The sequence below is a fragment of the Protopterus annectens genome, chromosome 5.part1 (assembly GCF_019279795.1).
Source record: "Protopterus annectens isolate FY-2018-M chromosome 5.part1, PAN1.0, whole genome shotgun sequence".
NCBI lineage: Eukaryota > Metazoa > Chordata > Ceratodontiformes > Protopteridae > Protopterus > Protopterus annectens.
The window spans coordinates 594,237,807-594,247,119 of NC_056736.1; positions in this window are offsets into that span (position 1 = coordinate 594,237,807).

A 9,313-nucleotide genomic window follows, 5' to 3' on the forward strand; every position below is an offset into this window, starting at 1 on the left:
ATCATGGGAAACAGATAATCAGCAGTGCACATTAATGCATATCAGTCCATGGAAAGATATCAGCAGTCATGTAATGTGCAGTATCAATCCATGGGAAGACAGAATGCATATTAATAATCATATGGAAACAGATAATCAACAGTGCACATTAATGTGCAGTATCAGTCCATGGGGAACAGATAAATCAGCAGTGCACATTAATGTCCAGCATCAGTCCACGGGAAACAGATAATCAGCAGTGCATGTTAATGTGTAGTATCCATGGGAAACAGACAAGCAGCAGTGCACATTAATCTACAGTATCAATCCATGAAACATAGTCATGTAATAAATGCATGTCATCATGAGGAAGACATAATGCATATTAATAATTGTATCAATCCATAGGAAACAGATAATCAGCAGTGCACATTAATGTGCAGTATCAATCCACAGGAAACAGATACTCAGCAGTGCACATTAATGTGCAGTATCAATCCATGGGAAACAGATAATCAGCAGTGCACATTAATGTGCAGTATCAATCCATGGGAAACAGATATTCAGTAGTGCACATTAATGTGTGATATCAGTCCATGGGAAACAGATACTCAGCAGTGTACATTAATGTGCAGTATCAATTCCCAGGAAACAGATACTCAGCAGAGCACATTAATGTGCAGTATCCATCCATGGGAAACAGATAATCACCAGTGCACATTAATGTGCAGTATCAGTCCATGGGAAACAGATAATCAGCAGTGCACATTAATGTGCAGTATCAATCCATGGGAAACAGATAATCAGCAGTGCACGTTAATGTGCAGTATCAATCCATGGGAACCAGATAATCAGCAGTGCACATTAATGTGCAGTATCAATCCATGGGAAACAGATAATCAGCAGTGCATTAATGTGCAGTATCAATCCATGGGAACCAGATAATCAGCAGTGCACATTAATGTGCAGTATCAATCCATGGGAAACAGATAATCAGCAGTGCACATTAATGTGCAGTATCAATCCATGGGAAACAGATAATCAGCAGTGCACATTAATGTGCAGTATCAATCCATGGGAAACAGATAATCACCAGTGCACATTAATGTGCTGTATCAATCCATGGGAAAGAGATACTTAGCAGTGCACATTAATGTGCAGTATCAATACATGGGATACAGATAATTAGCAGTGCATGTTAATCTGCAGTATCAATCCATGGGAAACAGATAATCAGCAGTGCACATTAATGTGCAGTATCAATCCATGGGAAACAGATAATCAGCAGTGCACATTAATGTGCAGTATCAGTCCATGGGAAACAGATAATCAGCAGTGCACATTAATGTGCAGTATCAATCCATGGGAAACAGATAATCAGCAGTGCACATTAATGTGCAGTATCAATCCATGGGAAACAGATAATCAGCAGTGCACATTAATGTGCAGTATCAGTCCATGGGAAACAGATAATCAGCAGTGCACATTAATGTGCAGTATCAATCCATGGGAAACAGATAATCAGCAGTGCACATTAATGTGCAGTATCAATCCATGGGAAACAGATAATCAGCAGTGCATGTTAATGTGCAGTATCAATCCATGGGAAACAGATAATCAGCAGTGCACATTAATGTGCAGTATCAATCCATGGGAAACAGATACTCAGCAGTGCACATTAATGTGCAGTATCAGTCCATGGGAAACAGATACTCAGCAGTGCAGATTAATGTGCAGTATCAATCCATGGGAAACAGATAATCAGCAGTGCACATTAATGTGCAGTATCAGTCCATGGGAAACAGATACTCAGCAGTGCACATTAATGTGCAGTATCAATCCATGGGAAACAGATACTCAGCAGTGCACATTAATGTGCAGTATCCATCCATGGGAAACAGATACTCAGCAGTGCATTAATGTGCAGTAAAAATCCAGGGGAGACAAATAATCAGCAGTGCACATTAAGTGTAGTATCAATCCATGGAAACAGATAAACAGCTGTGCACATTAATGTGTAGCATCTATCCCTGAGAAACAGATAATCAACAGTGCATATTAATGTGCAGTATCAGTCCATGGGAAACAGATACTCAGCAGTGCACATTAATGTACAGTATCAATCCCTGGGAAACATTTAATCAGCAGTGCACATCAATGTGCAGTATCAGTCCACGGGAAACAGATAATCAGCAGTGCACATTAATGTGCAGTATCAATCCATGGGAAACAGATAATCAGCAGTGCACATTAATGTGCAGTATCAATCCATGGGAAACAGATAATCAGCAGTGCACATTAATGTGTAGTATCAATCCATGGAAACAGATAATCAGCAGTGCACATTAATGTGCAGTATCAATCCATGGGAAACAGATAATCAGCAGTGCATGTTAATGTGCAGTATCAATCCATGGGAAACAGATAATCAGCAGTGCACATTAATGTGCAGTATCAATCCATTGGAAAAAGATAATCAGCAGTGCACAGTAATGTGCAGTATCAATCCATGAGAAACAGATAAATCAGCAGTGCACATTAATGTGCAGTATCAATCCATGGGAAACAGATAATCAGCAGTGCACATTAATGTGCAGTATCAATCCACAGGAAACAGATAATCAGCAGTGCACATTAATGTGCAGTATCAATCCATGGGAAACAGATACTCAGCAGTGCACATTAATGTGCAGTATCAGTCCATGGGAAACAGATAATCAGCAGTGCACATTAATGTGCAGTATCAATCCATGGGAAACAGATAATCAGCAGTGCACATTAATGTGCAGTATCAATCCATGGGAAACAGATAATCAGCAGTGCACATTAATGTGCAGTATCAATCCATGGGAAACAGATACTCAGCAGTGCACATTAATGTGCAGTATCAATCCATGGGAAACAGATAATCAGCAGTGCACATTAATGTGCAGTATCAATCCATGGGAAACAGATAATCAGCAGTGCACATTAATGTGCAGTATCAATCCATGGGAAACAGATAATCAGCAGTGCACATTAATGTGCAGTATCAATCCATGGGAAACAGATAATCAGCAGTGCACATTAATGTGCAGTATCAATCCATGGAAACAGATAATGAGCAGTGCACATTAATGTGTAGTATCAATCCATGGAAACAGATAATCAGCAGTGCACATTAATGTGCAGTTTCAATCCATGGAAACAGATAATCAGCAGTGCACATTAATGTGTGGTATCAAACCATGGGAAACAGATAATCAGCAGTGCACATGAATGTGTAATATCATTCCATGGAAACAGATAATCAGTAGTGCACATTAATGTGCAGTATCAATCCACGGGAAACAGATAATCACCAGTGCACATTGAAACACATAATCAGCAGTGCACATTAATGTGCAGTATCAATCCACGGGAAACAGATAATCAGCAGTGCACATTAATGTGCAGTATCAATCCATGGGAAACAGATAATCAGCAGTGCACATTAATGTGCAGTATCAATCCATGGGAAACAGATAATCAGCAGTGCACATTAATGTGCAGTATCAATCCATGGGAAACAGATACTCAGCAGTGCACATTAATGTGCAGTATCCATCCATGGGAAACAGATAATCAGCAGTGCACATTAATGTGCAGTATCAATCCATGGGAAACAGATAATCAGCAGTGCACATTAATGTGCAGTATCCATCCATGGGAAACAGATAATCAGCAGTGCACATTAATGTGCAGTATCCATCCATGGGAAACAGATAATCACCAGTGCACATTAATGTGCAGTATCCATCCATGGGAAACAGATAATCAGCAGTGCATTAATGTGCAGTATCAGTCCATGGGAAACAGATAATCAGCAGTGCACATTAATGTGCAGTATCAATCCATGGGAAACAGATACTCAGCAGTGCACATTAATGTGCAGTATCCATCCATGGGAAACAGATACTCAGCAGTGCACATTAATGTGCAGTATCAATCCATGGGAAACAGATACTCAGCAGTGCACATTAATGTGCAGTATCAGTCCATGGGAAACAGATACTCAGCAGTGCACATTAATGTGCAGTATCAGTCCACAGGTAACAGATAATCAGCAGTGCACATTAATGTGCAGTATCAATCCATGGGAAACAGATACTCAGCAGTGCACATTAATGTGCAGTATCAATCCATGGGAAACAGATAATCAGCAGTGCACATTAATGTGCAGTATCAATCCATGGGAAACAGATAATCACCAGTGCACATTAATGTGCAGTATCAATCCATGGGAAACAGATAATCACCAGTGCACATGGAAACAGATACTCAGCAGTGCACATTAATGTGCAGTATCCATCCATGGGAAACAGATAATCAGCAGTGCACATTAATGTGCAGTATCAATCCATGGGAAACAGATAATCAGCAGTGCATGTTAATGTGCAGTATCAATCCATGGGAAACAGATAATCAGCAGTGCACATTAATGTGCAGTATCAATCCATGGGAAACAGATACTCAGCAGTGCACATTAATGTGCAGTATCAATCCACGGGAAACAGATACTCAGCAGTGCACATTAATGTGCAGTATCAATCCATGGGAAACAGATACTCAGCAGTGCACATTAATGTGCAGTATCAGTCCATGGGAAACAGATAATCAGCAGTGCACATTAATGTGCAGTATCCATCCACGGGAAACAGATAATCAGCAGTGCACATTAATGTGCAGTATCAATCCATGGGAAACAGATAATCAGCAGTGCACATTAATGTGCAGTATCAATCCATGGGAAACAGATAATCAGCAGTGCACATTAATGTGCAGTATCAATCCATGGGAAACAGATAATCAGCAGTGCACATTAATGTGCAGTATCCATCCACAGGAAACAGATAATCACCAGTGCACATTAATGTGCAGTATCCATCCATGGGAAACAGATACTCAGCAGTGCACATTAATGTGCAGTATCCATCCATGGGAAACAGATAATCAGCAGTGCACATTAATGTGCAGTATCCATCCATGGGAAACAGATACTCAGCAGTGCACATTAATGTGCAGTATCAATACATGGGAAACAGATACTCAGCAGTGCACATTAATGTGCAGTATCAGTCCATGGGAAACAGATACTCAGCAGTGCACATTAATGTGCAGTATCAATCCAGGAAACAGATACTCAGCAGTGCACATTAATGTGCAGTATCCATCCATGGGAAACAGATAATCAGCAGTGCACATTAATGTGCAGTATCAGTCCATGGGAAACAGATACTCAGCAGTGCACATTAATGTGCAGTATCAGTCCATGGGAAACAGATAATCAGCAGTGCACATTAATGTGCAGTATCAGTCCACAGGTAACAGATAATCAGCAGTGCACATTAATGTGCAGTATCAATCCATGGGAAACAGATAATCAGCAGTGCACATTAATGTGCAGTATCAATCCATGGGAAACAGATAATCAGCAGTGCACATTAATGTGCAGTATCAATCCATGGGAAACAGATACTCAGCAGTGCACATTAATGTGCAGTATCAATCCATGGGAAACAGATAATCAGCAGTGCACATTAATGTGCAGTATCAATCCATGGAAACAGATAATCAGCAGTGCACATTAATGTGCAGTTTCAATCCATGGAAACAGATAATCAGCAGTGCACATTAATGTGCAGTATCAATACATGGGAAACAGATAATCAGCAGTGCACATTAATGTGCAGTATCAATCCATGGGAAACAGATAATCAGCAGTGCACATTAATGTGCAGTATCAATCCATGGGAAACAGATAATCAGCAGTGCACATTAATGTGCAGTATCAATCCACAAGAAACAGATAATCAGCAGTGCACATTAATGTGCAGTATCAATCCACGGGAAACAGATAATCAGCAGTGCACATTAATGTGCAGTATCAATCCATGGGAAACAGATAATCAGCAGTGCACATTAATGTGCAGTATCCATCCATGGAACAGATAATCAGCAGTGCACATTAATGTGCAGTATCAATCCATGGGAAACAGATAATCAGCAGTGCACATTAATGTGCAGTATCAATCCATGGGAAACAGATAATCAGCAGTGCACATTAATGTGCAGTATCAATCCATGGGAAACAGATAATCAGCAGTGCACATTAATGTGCAGTATCAATCCATGGGAAACAGATAATCAGCAGTGCACATAAATGTGCAGTATCAATCCATGGGAAACAGATAATCAGCAGTGCACATTAATGTGCAGTATCAATCCATGGGAAACAGATACTCAGCAGTGCACAATAATGTGCAGTATCAATCTATGAGAAATCAATAATCAACAGGGCACATTAATGTGCAGTATCAATCCATGAGAAATTGATAATCAGCAGTGCACATTAATGTGCAGTATCACTCCATAAGAAATTGATAATCAGCAGTACACATTAATGTGCAGTTTCAATCCATGGCAAACAGATAATCAGCAGTACACATAAGTGTGCAGTATCAATCCATGGGAAACAGATACTCAGCAGTGCACATTAATGTGCAGTATCAATCCATGGGAAACAGATAATCAGCAGTGCACATTAATGTGCAGTATCAATCCATGGGAAACAGATAATCAGCAGTGCACATTAATGTGCAGTATCAATCCATGGGAAACAGATAATCAGCAGTGCACATTAATGTGCAGTATCAATCCATGGGAAACAGATAATCAGCAGTGCACATTAATGTGCAGTATCAATCCATGGGAAACAGATAATCAGCAGTGCACATTAATGTGCAGTATCAGTCCATGGGAAACAGATAATCAGCAGTGCACATTAATGTGCAGTATCAATCCATGGGAAACAGATAATCAGCAGTGCACATTAATGTGCATTATCATTCCATGGGAAACAGATAATCAGCAGTGCACATTAACATGCAGTATCATTCCATAGAAAACATATACTCAGCAGTACACATTAATGTGCAGTACCAATCCAGGGGAAACAGATAATCAGCAGTGCACATTAATGTGCAGTATCAATCCATGGGAAACAGATACTCAGCAGTGCACATTAATGTGCAGTATCAATCCATGGGAAACAGATAATCAGCAGTGCACATTAATGTGCAGTATCAGTCCATGGGAAACAGATAATCAGCAGTGCACATTAATGTGCAGTATCAATCCATGGGAAACAGATAATCAGCAGTGCACATTAATGTGCAGTATCAATCCATGGGAAACAGATAATCAGCAGTGCACATTAATGTGCAGTATCAATCCATGGGAAACAGATAATCAGCAGTGCACATTAATGTGCAGTATCCATCCATGGGAAACAGATAATCAGCAGTGCACATTAATGTGCAGTATCAATCCATGGGAAACAGATAATCAGCAGTGCACATTAATGTGCAGTATCAATCCATGGGAAACAGATAATTAGCAGTGCACATTAATGTGCAGTATCAATCCATGGGAAACAGATAATCAGCAGTGCACATTAATGTGCAGTATCAATCCATGGGAAACAGATAATCAGCAGTGCACATTAATGTGCAGTTTCAATCCATGGAAACAGATAATCAGCTGTGCACATTAATGTGCAGTATCAATCCATGGGAAACAGATAATCAGCAGTGCACATTAATGTGCAGTATCAATCCATGGGAAACAGATACTCAGCAGTGCACATTAATGTGCAGTTTCAATCCATGGAAACAGATAATCAGCAGTGCACATTAATGTGCAGTATCAATCCATGGGAAACAGATACTCAGCAGTGCACATTAATGTGCAGTATCAATCCATGGGAAACAGATAATCAGCAGTGCACATTAATGTGCAGTATCAATCCATGGAAATAGATAATCAGCAGTGCACATTAATGTGCAGTATCAATCCATGGGAAACAGATAATCAGCAGTGCACATTAATGTGCAGTATCAATCCATGGGAAACAGATAATCAGCAGTGCACATTAATGTGCAGTATCAATCCATGGGAAACAGATAAATCAGCAGTGCACATTAATGTGCAGTATCAATCCATGGGAAACAGATAATCAGCAGTGCACATTAATGTGCAGTATCAATCCATGGGAAACAGATAATCAGCAGTGCACATTAATGTGCAGTATTAATCCATGGGAAACAGATAATCAGCAGTGCACATTAATGTGCAGTATCAATCCATGGGAAAAAGATAATCAGCAGTGCACATTAATGTGCAGTATCAATCCATGGGAAACAGATAATCAGCAGTGCACATTAATGTGCAGTATCAATCCACGGAAAACAGATACTCAGCAGAGCACATTAATATGCAGTATCAATTCATGAAAAATCGGTAATCAGCAGTGCACATTAATGTGCAGTATCAATCCATGGGAAATAGATACTCAGCAGGCACATTAATGTGCAGTATCAATCCATGGGAAACAGAATCAGCAGTGCACATTAATATGCAGTATCAATTCATGAAAGACAAATAATCAGCAGTGCACATTAATGTGCAGTATCAATCCATGGGAAACAGATAATCAGCAGTGCACATTAATGTGCAGTATCAATCCATGGGAAACAGATAATCAGCAGTGCACATTAATGTGCAGTATCAATCCATGGGAAACAGATAATCAGCAGTGCACATTAATGTGCAGTATCAATCCATGGGAAACAGATAAATCAGCAGTGCACATTAATGTGCAGTATCAATCCATGGGAAACAGATAATCAGCAGTGCACATTAATGTGCAGTATCAATCCATGGGAAACAGATAAATCAGCAGTGCACATTAATGTGCAGTATCAATCCATGGGAAACAGATAATCAGCAGTGCACATTAATGTGCAGTATCAATCCATGCAAAACAGATAATCAGCAGTGCACATTAATGTGCAGTATCAGTCCATGGGAAACAGATAATCAGCAGTGCACATTAATGTGCAGTATCAATTAATGCAAAACAGATACTCAGCAGTGCACATTAATGTGCAGTATCAATCCATGGGAAACAGATAATCAGCAGTGCACATTAATGTGCAGTATCAATCCATGGGAAACAGATACTCAGCAGTGCACATTAATGTGCAGTATCAATCCATGGAAAGCAGATAATCACCAGTGCACATTAATGTGCAGTATTGATCCACGGGAAACAGATAATAAGCAGTGCACATTAATGTGCATAATCAATCCGTGGGAAACAGATAATCAGCAGTGCATGTTAATGTGCAGTATCAATCCACTGAAACAAATAATCACCAGTGCACATTAATGTGCAGTATCCATCCATGGGAAACAGATAATCAGCAGTGCACATTAATGTGCAGTATCAATCAACGGGAAACAGATAATCAGC